We start from the raw sequence: 14,775 nt of genomic DNA, 5'->3' as shown, positions 1-14,775 counted from the left end.
AAATGCTCCACTATGTTAACTAGTAGCTTAACTATTTCTTTCTGCAATTTGGTGCTGAGCACAAATGGTGTATTTCCATTAGCACAGTTCAGTGTGCAGAGCTGGGCAGGCACAGCTTGGACTCCAACAGTTTCTAACAGTCATGCTGACTCAGGTTCAGTGGGGCCAAGCTCCGCCTTCAACAAAGCCGGCTCATCAAGTTGTGATTGGCTTAAATGTTGTACTGAGGGAAAGTCCTTACATTTAACATTCAATAAGATAAAAAATTGGAATCTCTCACTCGGTCTTTTGATGTAGGGTTAAAATAATGCCTAGCACCAAGGGCTCCATGTTGCAATTGGAGATTTTAATTTGGAGTTCAGGAGTGAGAGCACGCTTCAACACACCCCTCTTCCTTTACTCTTTACATTTAAACCAAACTACTTGTCTGCTTTTGTTTTTTGTAAGAAAGCTTGTATTACAGTGAATTACTCACCATGGATTATTTGTCCATTTTTTGCATCAGACAACAAGCTGTTTTAATTCCTTTTAAATCCAACTTTTTACTTTAGAAGACAGCAGCCAAGTCAAGGTAACTCTGTGGCGCTGCTCCTAGTTTTTGGATCTATTTCACATCTCTATGATCTACCATTACCAAACAAACAAACAAATAAGGCTTTTATAGAATCACTGGCAGAATCAATGGAGCTGTCACCACTCTCCTTAATCAACTCTGCTTCAGAGGTAACCGAAGGAAGGAAAGATCATTCTCCTCATGGGGAACCGGGCTATGGCTTTTCTACTTTCCTGGCACAAGGCTGCTGCCTGGCCCATTGTCTTCTCTTCTATCCTTTGGTCTGCACTTTATACCCCCAGGCACTGAGATGGCATCCCCCGCCCTGCTGGCGACGACATGTGTTTCTCCAACACCATGTTACTGGGAAACTTCGAGCAGCACCCTGCTTGGCTCTGCCTTCTGTTTAATACCACCACCACCACCATCCTATGACCACCATCCTATGACCTTTTTCCAGCTCCCACTGCCTTCTCAACTAAGCACGTACTTCTCAACTAACAGTGTCAACACTTTAAGGTCTTGCCTCTTCATCCAGCTTGCTGGCACCTATTCGAGGTGTGTTGGTGGTACTCATTCTCCTTCACAGTTAGACACATTTGGTCATAAAAGCAGCAGATTCAATACCTTTGCCAAGGCCTTGTGCTGGATTCTGCAGAATGTTGCAAGATCCAACACCTGTTCCACCTTTTACTGGGGGTAAGGGTATGGGAGTCAAAATGTAGTCTAAAACCAGATTGAAAATCCTCAAACAAATCATTCTTGTGCAAGTGGTCACATAACTGCTTTGCAACAGCTTTTTCAAGGATTTTAGAATAAACAATCAAACACTGCTTTTTGGGAACATAGCCTGTTAATAGAGAAAGGTTAATCAGATCTAACATGAACATGTTAATTAGGGGCAAAACATATTTGAGTAGCCTGGTCAGGATGGGGTCTAAGAGACATGGTGATGATTTAGATGAAGCAATTGTTGAGGTCAACTCAGAGAGATCTATGGGAGAGAAGTATAAATGTGGTGTTACAGATATTTTTAAAGCCATTGTAGTTGATGGCACATCTGTGAGAGTTGTAGAAATGATTTGATTAATTTTTTTCTCTAATAGTTGTGATTTTATTTGTAAAGAAGCTCATGAAGTAATTGCTGCTGAGATCTAAGGGAATATTAAGCTCAACAGCACAGTGGCTCTTTGTCAGCCTGGCTACAGTGTTGAAAAGAAACCTGGGGTTGTTCTTATTTTCCTCTGTCAGTGATCAATACTATGCAGTTCTGGCACTACGACAGGCTTTTTTATACATTATTAAACTATGTTTCCAGGCTAAGAAAAACTCTGACTTAGTGGAGCGCCACATCTTTTCCAGTTTTTGTGATGCCTGCTTTAGGGAGCAGAGCTGCGAGCTGTACCACAGCCTCCTCTGTTTCACTGCCTTCTTTTTCAGAGGGGTAACGGTATCAAGTGTCGTACACAAGGAGGCTGCAGTACTATCAACAAGATTATTGACTTGTGGGGGAATAAAGTTAAGGTGGCCTCCTTCCATTGTGTTGGCACATGGCACTGAAGTAAATAATGATGGAATTATTTCCTTAAATTTGGTAACAGCATTGTCAGCTAGACATTTACTGTAATGGAATTGTTTTCCACATAGTGTTTAATCCATTATTGTAAATTCAAAAGTTATTAGAAAATGATCAGATAGAAGAAGGTTTTGGGGAAAAACTATTAAGTGTTCAGTTTCGATGCCATACGTCAGAACAAGATCAAGGGTGTGATTAAAACAGTGAGTGGGCTTATTTACAGTTTGAGAAAAGCCAATTGAGTCTAATAATGAACTGAATGCACTGTTGAGACTGTCATTGTCAGCATCTACATGGATATTAAAGTCACCCACTATGATTATTTTATCTATACTAAGCACTAAATCAGACAAGTTTGAGATTCAGTTAGAAACTCTGAATAAGGGGCAGGTGGATGGTATACAATAACAAACAGAACAGGCTTTTGAGCGTTCCAGTTTGGGTGTGAGAGACTCAGGGTGAGACTTTCAAATGAGTTATAACTATGTTTAGGTCTAGGGTTGATTAATAGGTTTGAATTGAAGATCGCTGCCACACCTCCACCTCGACTTGTGCTTTGAGGGATGTGACAGAGACTGTGACTAGGTGGGGTGGATTCATTTAGACTGACATATTCTTCCTGCTGTAACAAGGTTTCAGTAAGACAATAAATCAATGTGATGTTCACTTATCAAATCATTCACTAACAGAGATTTAGACGAGAGAGATCTCATATTTAATATTCCATATTTGATTATACTGTTATTTTGTTGTATAAGAGGAGTAGTCTTAATTTTAATTAGGTTCTTATGAATAACTCCTCTTGAGTTGATTTTTGATTTATATAATTTAGGTGGTCGGGGGGCAGACACTCAATGTCATCACAACTCAAGGTCCGGACTATTACACATCATCATTTATTCAGTGCTTTTTCCCCCTTGGTTATGCAGACACATTTCAATTTACAAAATGAGAAGTCCTGATGAACAATATCTTTCCCCTCACTAACCTCTCACTGCATGGTCTTGCACCAGCCTAATTATCTGACAAGCATCCAATGTATGAACCAATGCGGACTCTTAGACCCAATGGCATTAGTCTTTTATTAGTTTTAAAGTGCAGGACAAAAGCTTTTGCTGAAGCAGCTTTTTGTTTCTATGATCTGAGCTGTTGAAACAGTCTGCCTTTGAAGATTTCAAACAGCTGAAAGTGTTAGTGTTTTATAGATAAATTTACTCTATTACCTGTCTTTGTTTTTGTTTATGATTAAGACTTTCTGATGTCATTATTAATTCATTTGTATATAGTTCATTGTCATTATATGGTTTTTACTGTTATTTGTAATTTTTTTGTATTTTTTGTTTTCTATAACCCCCCCCCCACACACACACACACACACTGCCTGATTTTACCTTATTGCCATTTATCTTTAAAGCACTTTGAGTATGAAAGGTGTTGTATAAATAAAGTCCTATTGATTGATTATGGAAGAAGCCAAAATACTTTATTTTGCAGTTCATCTTTGTTTTACCATCTAGCAGCAACATTTATGCACTTTATGACACCCCCATAACCTCATTTGACAATTTTCAATTCACCAAAATCCCTTGTTAAGCTGTGGAGGAATGGGTGAGGATATGCGTGGGTAGTAACTGTCTTTAAGAGTGTTTTCAGTGTCTGTGTTTTATTTTCATTTCACTTTTAACCAGACCACTGACATGTATATACATATATATACTGTACATATACTTCTGCAGTCAATGGACATGATTCGCAGCAGAACAGGATGCTAACCTTGCTACATTTAATTCAATTCAATTCAATTAAGTTTTCAATCACACCAAATGTCATCTCAGGACACTTTACAAAGTAAGGCCTGGACCTTACTATTATTATTATAGAGGAAAAGCCCAACAACTCTCCCTTGAGAAAGCAAATGGAAACAGTGGGGAGGAACAACTCCTTTTAATGGGAAAAACTCAGAGAGACCCCAGCTTTTGGTGGGCAACCTTCTGCCTCAACTGGTTGGGGTGAGTGGAAAGAGGTGAGAGAAAAGAAAACCAAGAAGACACAACAAACAATCAAACACTGGGCAGGTTGATGTGGCCGGTGACTGCTCATCAGAAACGTAGAGCTCCAGAGCCAGGGCAACCTGCAGAAAGGTACAGGGAGAGAGAAAGGACACACTACAGGAGAGAAGAGACACAAAGTTAGTGATGTGTAAGGCTGGCATATACATGCATGGAGATAGAGGAGGGAAGGGGGAGAGGAGAGAAACTCAGAGCATCATGCCACAACCCCAACCCCCAGCAGCCTAGGCCTATAGTAGCATAACTAAAGGAAGGCTCAGGGTCACCTGAGCCAACTATAACTACTGTATAAGCTTTATCAAAAAGGAAGGTAGAGAGGGTGTCTGCCTCTGGTCTTTAAGATATGATGGAGCCTTGTCATTAAGGGCTTTGTATGTTAGGAGAAGGATTTTGAATTCTATTCTGAATTTTACAGGGAGCCAGTGGAGAGAAGCTAATATGGGAGAGATATGATCTCTCTTGCTAGTTCCTGTCAGTACTCTGGCTGCAGCATTTTGGATTAACTGGAGGCTTTTTAGGGAACTATTGGGACATCCTGATAGTAAAGAGTTACAGTAGTCCAGCCTGGAAGTAACAAATGCATGGACCAGTTTTTCAGCATCACTTTGAGACAGGATTCTCCTGATTTTTGTGATATTGCGCAGGTGAAAGAAGGTAGTTGTAGTGACTTGGTTTATGTGTGATTTAAAGAATATATCTGTGTCAAAAATGACTCCAAGGTTTCTCACAGCAGTACTGGAAGTCAGAGCTATGTCATCTAGAGTAACTACATGGTTAGATAGCGTGTGTCTAAGATTTTCAGGGCCAAGTACAACTTTGGTTTTGTTGGAGTTTAGAAGTTAAAAATTACAGGTCAAATTACAGGTCATCCATACTTATGTTTTTAAAGTCGCCATGACATGCTTATTTTGCTCTTTTCCAGCCATTTAATGTTTAATCTTGGGTACCTCTATATTAGTTTGGCATCTCATAGCTCCAAATAGTCAGTAATTATTTCAGAATGTTAACAACAGAAAGCCTCTTCCTAAAAATGAGAGGCTAGTTTGTGAACGTGCACAACTCCTGTTGCCGGTGTTGTGTTGCAGCACAGCGAACCATGAAGGCATTAATTAATTAGAATTTCTCCTCCATACACAGGTATACAATGTTATATGTACCAATGAAAAGCCATCTGACCAAATTTATCCTCCAAAACTCAGCGTTCTCTTTTCTCAGTGAAATGTTTTTCGTCATCTTCTCCTGGTCCTAAGATATAATATATTCACAACAGAATCAGCTCAGTTTGATTCAGAAATCTATCCAACCATTGCTGGTGTCCAAATAATTTCCAACACAGTTATCACTTAATCAACTAGGAAACCCTGAGTTAAACTCCACCGTCAGTCCATATGAACCACCCGACCATCATCTGCGACTCTGCATACAGCACAGTGTCTATCCTACCAGCCCTCTGTACACCATAGATTCAAGACAAGTAGCTACAAGATTCTTGGTTCTTCCACCATTTATCAATAATCCTCACCCTCTCTGGTATAACAATGGATCTGCACTTGTGGCATTCCAAGTAGGAGATGCCACTCCAGCTTCAAATAAAAGTGTTCTAGACCACCTAATCAAAGCCATAAGTTGCTGGTCATCCCAATCCTTCCATTTTACATCAGATCAAATTCACAAGACTTCATAAGAATTCAAACTGTTCTCATTTCTTAAAAGGTTTTGGGGGTCCGCCAGTGCCCAAGACTGGCGCAGACCTCTAAAGCCTTCCCCCAAACTACTCTCCACAAGCATTACACTGTGCTTAAGAATTAAATCAATATGTATCACTCTCTGAGGGCAGAGTCCCTGCTAGTGAAGCTAGTAAGGCTACACTGACACAATGAATTGTGCATCACTTCTCAGCATCTCATGCCACTTCCACATGATCAAGATGTGGAAGATCAACAATGCATTATACGGTGCAGAGGAAACACAACTGCACTGACTCAGGAACTGCTCAGTATGGCATGCATGCCTCTGCTCGTCAGTAGAGGTCAAACTTTTAGCTTTTTTGCTGTGAAAACATCTTCCAGGTGAGGCTGAAATCAATGAGAGTGTCAGAGGCAACCAAAACAATACATTTACAGACTGTACATATAAACAATAGTGTAGAGGGTTGCAGGGGAGCTGGAGCCAATGCCAGTTGACAACAAGCAGGGTACGCTCTGGACAGGTCACTAGACACATAGACACCAAATCACTCATGCTCACATTCACTCCTACTGGCAATTTAGAGTCACCAGTTAACCTAACTTGCATGTCTTTTGAGTATTGGAGGAAGCCAGAGTTCCTGGAGAAAACCTATATGGGCACAGGTACATTTGTGAATGTTTTTGATGGATAAATAACCAAACAGTCTGTTGTTAGCAATGGTGGAAGATGGTTATTCTGGGTCTGGAGTTCCGAGATGGACTCGAGCTAAGGCTCAGGACAACTCTGGATGGGCTCACTCTTGAGGGAAGCTGCTTCTCAAGGGCCAGTTCTCCTTCAGAATGCTGGCTTCAACTGGGTCCTTCTGTTGTTTGGTTGTTCACAGATGTTTCACTGAAAAACCGTATTTAATATAAACTGATAATCGCAGGATTGTTCTGGTAGTGTCTCAGGACTTTAACAAAGGATTCAGCTTAAATAAAACTTGCCCTTGGCTTTGCTACTAAATGTTTCTTTATTTTATACTTTCATCTAAACTTAGGTAGGCGGGTGGACTCAAATACAAACACTTGCATTCAAAGCACTGGGGAGATGGAAACCGTAGGCAGACACAGCAGGTTTCACCGGTAATGGGAAAGGAGCTGCCTGGGCTACCGGAAAGGGAGCTGGTAGCAACCTGGGACGTGGTCTCGGAGACCACTAAGGGAAAGAATTAAGGCCACCGTGAGAGGAGGAGTAGTGGATGCCTTGGATGAGGTCCTCATAGGGAGCGGAGGCTGGTGATGGTTGTGCCAGTGAGCTGGTTGAGGCAGGGAGGACATGGCAGCTGATGAGCAGATGGCTAGAAGAGATGAGGAGTACGCTGAGGTGATGCAGCATAGAGCAGGTGGTCTGGAGAGCTGGCTAGCTTGCAGGGAAGACGGTGAGTACACAAGCAGGTAGACGTGGAACTCACGGAGAGCTAGCTAGCTTGCTGGAAAAATGGTGAGTACACAAGCAGGTGGATGTAGGCTTGGTACTCATGGAGAGCTAGCTAGCTTGCGGGGAAGGTGGTGAGCTCACAGGGCAGGTAGACATGGACATGGTACTCACAAAGAGCTAGCTAGTTTGCAGGGAGGATAGCAAGTTCATCAACCAGGCAGATGTGAAAGTAGTACTCGTGGGGAGCAGAGAACACGCCGGTCAATATGCTGAGCTGGAAACAAGGAGCCAGGTTCTGTTTGGTGAGGAACATACAACAATCTGGCAATGACACCAGTGCCCAGCTTAAGTGGAGCTGGGCAGATGGAAGTCAGCTGTGCTGGGCGTGTCTCATCGCCTAGATCGGTTGCTGGCACATGAAGGGGTGGAGGTGCTGGCTGTTAAGTCTTGGTGCGCGTTTACTTCAGGTCATTTCCTGTCAGTTTACAAAATAAATGCAGAATCAACTGTGTATTGCTAAATAATAATAAAAAAATTAAATAAAAAACACTTATTGTGGCAATGTGAGCACACAATTCAGACAAAAATATGAATTTAACACAAAAAATGCACAGACAAGAGACACACCCTGAGGAGGCTCAAAGTTTTCTTGTTCGTTCTCTGTTTCTGAACAACTTTTAGGGTTAGGGATAGGGTTTTTCTGAACCACTCTCTGAGATAAAAGACAGGTAGTAACTCGCATAGGCATGCACCAGCCAGAGCAGAAACTTCGTCTGATTGCGTCAGGAGTCTGCAGGCCCAGATTTCTGATTGGTTGAGATTCTTGTGGCTATGGCAATAATTTCTGATTCGGGTTTTTCAAAGGTGCAATGGAGAAAGGTTCACACCCAATCTGCACATTTTGAGTGAGTTAATTCTTCCACCATGGGTGTGTTTAAAAAACACATTTCATATATGTACAGTATAAAATGGAATAACACATTTAAAAAAAAATTTTTAAGCAACACATAGTTTGACCTGAAACATATATGGGTCATTCTGTGGAAATAAAGGAACAGTTAACTTTGGAAAGACTTTGAGGATAAAAGACAAAACAATCAATTATCAGCACACAATCACTAAAATAAAGAAATATAACACAATTAACAAAATGTGACATGTACACATAACACAAAAATAACACAATTTCTTATGTAACTTTTTCAGTACTGCGAGTTAGGATGTCAGGATTAACAATGACAGTGTCTGGTGACAGTTGATTTGTTCAGCATTTGAAATAATAGGCATGTATGAGTTTTCAAGGAGCACTCGTATCACTTTCATTTATAAACTTTGGTCCATGGTAATGTAACTGGTTTGGAATCATTTCTACTGTTATAAGAACAGTAAAGGAAGAACAGTAGGGAAATTCTGGTGTTTGAGTGTTTCTGGGGAGGAATCAGATAAGGGAAGCAAGGGTCTTGGACTTGTTTGAGTTAATTGAAACTTACTGTCTAAGGTCAGAGGTGTGAGTCCAAGATGTGCCTTCTAATGCAGTAAAGCCAGAAGGAGAGGGGGCTTGGGGTTTCTGGAGACAGGATCTAGGCTCTCCATCTGGTAAGGAGAGACAGTCCAGAGAGTAGTTTGCATGTAGCAGTCTTCAGCTGGTTCTCAGTGCCTATAATCAAAGTCTAATTGTTAATTCTGTGTAACCAGTGGGTTGGCCACGCCTATACCGCCAGGTGAGCAATTTGTCATGTTGATCATGGATATAAATACCACCCCTTGAGAAGCTGCTGCAATAAGCAGTTGCCGTGCTGGTTGCTGAAGTGAAGTTCAATCTCCCTCTGTTGATCTGTGTCCTACTTTCCTCAGAGGTATGTCTAACGAATTTATTGCATGTTAGATTTGTTGCAGTGTAAAATGTAGTGATGTCCAAATGAAGCAATGAACCAGTATCGAACCACTTCGTCAACTGTATCGAACATCTGGTTCATTCATTTAAAGGTTTGTTTCAGTGGCATCTAGTGGTGAAATAGGAGACAGCAAAACAATGTCTGAATTATGTGATGGGTGTAACTAGGCTTTGTGTGAATGATATAAATACATGTTTGTAAAGATTGATCGATTGGTCAGTTGATTCTGTAAACATATGTAGTGTAGTAGGTGGGAGAAGGCCTGCTTGGGGAAACACAGGATGTGCTAGGATGGTAGGTTGTGCTCATGTAACTAGGACAGGGTGTGATTATGTACATGGGATGGAGATTCAAAGATTTTTATTGAGAAACAACAATTTTCCACAGTTTTTGGACTGAGTTGGTTTCTTTTCTTGGTGTCCAGTACACACACACACACACACACACACACACACACACACACACACACACACACACACACACACACTTGTAATGGGACCACAAGAGCTACAATTAGAAAGCTGGGCAAGTCCTCATTTTCAATTAAAACTTGAAAAGCAAAAGAAATATTTGACATTAATAACTGAGACATGCATTCTCAGCTATGTCAAGTCTTTAATTAGCTGTGACTAAATAGGATAGGGTTAGGGTCCAAATATTAAATTATCAATCCTTAATTCAAATAGAGGGAGCCGTATCATGTATTTACATGTTCATTGAACACTTTGCATTGCTATAGTGGATTCAGACCTTTTCAAGTTTTCCTAATTTTGTTATTTTTCAGACTCTTCTTAAAATAATTTTTTCCCTCATCAATCTTGACACAATGACAAAGTGAAAAGGGGCCTTTGGAGTGTTTTGTTTTGCTAATTTATTTTAAAAAATACGACATATCCCATCTGCATAAGTATTCAGACCCATAGTTATGGCACTTGCAATTGAGCTGTAGTGCATCCTGCTCTATCAGTAGTCCTTGAGATGATTCTACAGCTTGATTAAAGCCCACCTGATCTTAATTTAATTTCTTGGATATAATAATAATAAAATAACCTTTATTTATAAAGCACTTTACAACTCATCTGAGCACAAAGTGCTGTACAGTAGAAATTACCAACATAAGAACATCTAAAACGAACTATACAAAATAAAATAAAATAACACAACATTGTCTCTATGGGGAAATAAAAAGCATTTAAACATCAGGTGCAAAGGCCTGCTTAAAAAGGTGAGTTTTTAAAACTGACTTAAAAATCGCTAATTCAGTTTTATTCCTGAGCTCTTGCGGCAAAGAATTCCACAGTCTGGCACCGTGGACAGCGAAAGATCAGTCACCCCACTTCTTATAACGAGACTGTGGGACCACCAGGACAAGGTGCCCTGAGGATTGCAGAGCTCTACACGGGGTATAAACAGTCAGCAAGTCTGACAGATACTGCGGAGCAAGTTCGTGAATTGCCTTAAAGACAAACAACAAAACTTTAAACTGCACTCTCCACTGCACTCAGAGCCAGTGTAACGAGCGGAGGACCGGGGTAATGTAGGCATATTTCGGGGTGTTGGACAGCAGCCAGGCGGCAGCATTTTGGACTAGTTGCAACTTTTGGAGCAGGAATTGCGACAAACCAGCATACAGAGCGTTACAATAGTCCAGGCGTGACATAATAAAAGCAGGAATAGCTTTTTCTAAATTCGAACGCGATAAAAACGGCTTAAACTTAGCTAGCAGCTTTAAATGAAAAAAGTTGGTTTTGACTACGGCTCTGACCTGTTTATCAAAGTTGAAGCTGCTGGCAAATATAACTCCAAGATTTTTTACCAAATCTTTAGGTGAAGTAGCTGAAACACCTATACTGGGCACACTTGCATATGGTTCGGAGCTGATGAGCATATATTCAGTTTTACTATCGTTCAAATGCAAGAAATTCTGAGCTAGCCATTTCTTAATGTCTCCAATGCCATCATCTAGGGGGGCAAGTGGATTTTGATTAGATTGTATTAATGGTATATAAATCTGAATGTCATCAGCATAGAAATAAAAATGGACAATGTGATTTGCTATAATAGATGCCAATGGCAACATACAGTGGGTACGGAAAGTATTCAGACCCCCTTAAATTTTTCACTCTTTGTTATATTGCAGCCATATGCTAAAATCATTTAAGTTCATTTTTTTCCTCAATGTACACACAGCACCCCATATTGACAGAAAAACACAGAATTTGACATTTTTGCAGATTTATTAAAAAAGAAAAACTGAAATATCACATGGTCATAAGTATTCAGACCCTTTGCTGTGACACTCATATATTTAACTTAGGTGCTGTCCATTTCTGCTGATCATCCCTGAGATGGTTCTACCCTCCTGTCACAGACATAAGTATGGGAGCGAAGGTCAGACATCCTCCCATTTCTTCCTCCAGCACTTCATGAATGAAATCCCTCCCTGCTGAGCGGTGAGTCCCGGATATCGTTTAGATTAAGTCTGCAGTCCTCCATGTATTCTCACTTGTGTTTGTTTTATAATTGATTTATTCATCCACTTTTCTTTCAATAATAAACTATTTAATGTGCAATTCCTGTGAGTTCCTGTGATGAAAGATTCATACTGTCGATTTTTAGTTTTCACCTACACTTTAAAAGTCTTCATCTGAAAGCACTGGTTTGGTTGGCGCAGTAAAAACAACATTTTCCTGTCTGGTTTTCTAATATAAAATATGAAGAATATTTAATTTGACTGATGAGGGTCATTATTATAAAGATAGTGTTTTTGTTTGTTTGGTAAGTACATGTTAAGTACATCTTGTCAGTCAGAATGAAATATCCTGATGTAGAGTACTTTGAAAAGTGCACTCATATGTCATCATAAACCACATTATTATGATTTACCATTTAGATTCATTCTGAAGATGTTAGATATTACCAGGCATCTGAGGAAAAGTACAACCGGGTCATGTACAAACAAATGTTTTCTTTTTCACAGATTTGACACCACATAAAAAAGAAGACAGTTAAAAAAAGGGGAAGTGGCAAATTTACTGAATCTCAAAACTCAAAACTGCTTTGTGTGGTCACACAGCTTTCTCCTTCCCATTTTTATTCAACCACCAAACCTACAACTGCTTTTAAGAGAAGCACATTAAATCACATTTTTGACCATCTTTCCCACATTTTCACACCGACTCATCTATCTGGGTGAAACAGACCAAAATGCCACTGAAGCAAAATGACATGTTAAACATGACGACCAACGTTTACCATCCAACCTGACAGAACTGGAGAGGATCTGCAAGGAGGAATGGCAGAGGATCCCCAAATGCAGGTGTGAAAAACTTGTTGCATCATTCCCAAAAAGACTCATGGCTGTATTAGCTCAAAAGGGTGCTTCTACTAAATACTGAGCAAAGGGTCTGAATACTTATGACCATGTGATTTTTCAGTTTTTCTTTTTTAATAAATCTGCAAAAATGTCAAAAATTCTGTGTTTTTCTGTCAATATGGGGTGCTGTGTGTACATTGAGGAAAAAAATGAACTTAAATGATTTTAGCATATGGCTGCAATATAACAAAGAGTGAAAAATTTAAGGGGGTCTGAATACTTTCCATACCCACTGTATATAAGGAGAATAGTAGCGGCGCCAGAGTCGAGCCTTGCGGGACACCTGAAGTAAGAGGAGCTGTCTCAGAAGCAAAACCATCAATGACAACAGAAAACGTTCTATTGGTCAAAAAAGAAATAAACCAATTTATGATCGACCTTCTCAGGCCGATAAGATGTTAAAGTTTAGACAGTAGTATCATGTGGTCGATGGTGTCAAAAGCTGCAGATAAGTTTAGGATGACCAACATAACTGACCGTTTTGCAAAATAATCAGGAAAGGTAAACACCGGTCTATATAAGGTATCACAGTTGATGGTGTATAGTATTTCAGAGTGAAAACAAAGCCAAGAGGATTGTTGAAAGACCTGCAAGACATGATTATGTCAAAACACAGAGCTGGGAAAGATAAAGGAACATTTCTGCAGCACTAAAAGTGCCCAAGAGCACAGTAGCTTCCATCATTCTCAAAGGGAAGAGATTTGGAACCACCAACAGTCTTCACAGATCTGGCCACCCTTCCAAACTGAGTAATCAGGGACAAAGGGCTTCGGTCCAAGAACCAAATGGTCACTATGAATGAGATCCAGAGTTCCTTTCTGGAGATGGGAGAACCTCACAGAAGGACAGCCATCATTGCAGCACTCCACCAATCAGGCCTCTATGGTAGAGCGGCTAGACAGAAGCCATTCCTCACTAAATGGCACATGACGGCCCTCTCAGAGTTTGTCAAAAGGCACCTGAAGGACTCTGACCATAAGAAGCAAAATACTCTGGTCTGATGAAACAAAGGTTCAACTCTTTGGCCACAACTCCCAGTAGTGTGTGTGACGAAAACCTGGCACTGAGCACTGTGAACACTAATACCATCCCTACAGTCAAACACAGTAGTTGCAGCATCATGCTGTGGGGAGGCTTTTCTGTATCTGGGACTGGGAAACCAGTCAGGATAGAGGGAAGGATGGATACAGAAAAATATAAAGCAATCCTGAGTGAAAACCTTCTCCTCAAGCTGGGGCGAAGGTTTACATTTCAACAAGACAATGACCCAAAGCATATCACCAAGAAAACACAGGAGTGGCTTCAGGAAAACTCTATGAAAGTCCTGGAATGGCCCAGCCAGATTCCAGATCTGAAACCAATAGAACATCCCTGGAGAGACATGGAAATGGCTGTGCACTAGCAGTCCCCATCCAGTCCGGCTGACCTTGAAGAATTCTACCAAAAAGAATGGAAAACATTTCAAAATGAAAGGTGGAACTTGGAACCTCATGCTCAAGAAGAGTTGAAGCTATCATTGCTGCCAAAGGTGCTTTAACCAAGTACTAAGTGAAGGGTCTGAGGAAAAAAAATGAATTGACTCAAGTTTAAGATAAGTCCATAACATAGCAAAATGTGGAAAACTTGAAAGGGCCTGAATCCTTTCTGAATCCATTGTATGTGTATGCATGACATTAGTGTTTGTTGAGTTCAAATGAGAATGTTTATCTGAAGTTTTCTTAGTTTAATCACTTTCATGTCCCTTCTGTGATGTATTTACTACATACTCAAGGTTGAACACAGTATGGTACTTATGTGAAAGTGAAATGTCATAGATGACTAACACAGGCTGTTAATCCATTAATAGGACTGGTTTAGCACTTCTCCAGATGGAGTATCTTGACTCAGACTAGAATAATCCAACCACAGAAGTTTCAGTATTAATGGGATAACTTCATTTGAATGGCTGATCTCATCCAGTGACTCCAGGCTGGATAAAAGAATGATGCCTGCCACAGAAATCTGAGACCTTTCCAAATCTTCTTTCAAACCAGAGAAAAGTTGCTGTCTAACCTGTTGTATGTTGTGTTAACTTCCTATATTAACCTCATGATATAGTCATATCTTAGTTTGCATGTCATGTATTGTTACTTTTAGGATAAATAAGGGTTCAAAGACATAACATAACATGATGCACATACTATTGAGTTTTTTTCTAT

At 40.2% G+C, this 14,775-nt stretch overlaps 1 long non-coding RNA gene across 1 annotated transcript in view; it reads left to right on the top strand.

Moving 5' to 3' along the window:
• The first annotated feature begins 9,099 nt into the window (after positions 1-9,099).
• The window catches only part of LOC109971111 (uncharacterized), a 7,291-nt gene continuing 1,615 nt past the window's right edge, over positions 9,100-14,775 (top strand). The window contains exon 1 of the long non-coding RNA XR_002276498.1: positions 9,100-9,162. This is a non-coding gene — a long non-coding RNA (uncharacterized LOC109971111). The remainder of the gene's footprint in view (positions 9,163-14,775) is intronic.

Source organism: Monopterus albus, unplaced genomic scaffold, assembly GCF_001952655.1.
Source record: "Monopterus albus unplaced genomic scaffold, M_albus_1.0 scaffold215.1, whole genome shotgun sequence".
Lineage (NCBI taxonomy): Eukaryota > Metazoa > Chordata > Actinopteri > Synbranchiformes > Synbranchidae > Monopterus > Monopterus albus.
The sequence above is the reverse complement of the archived record's forward strand: the minus strand, read 5'-3'. Positions and strand labels throughout refer to the sequence as shown.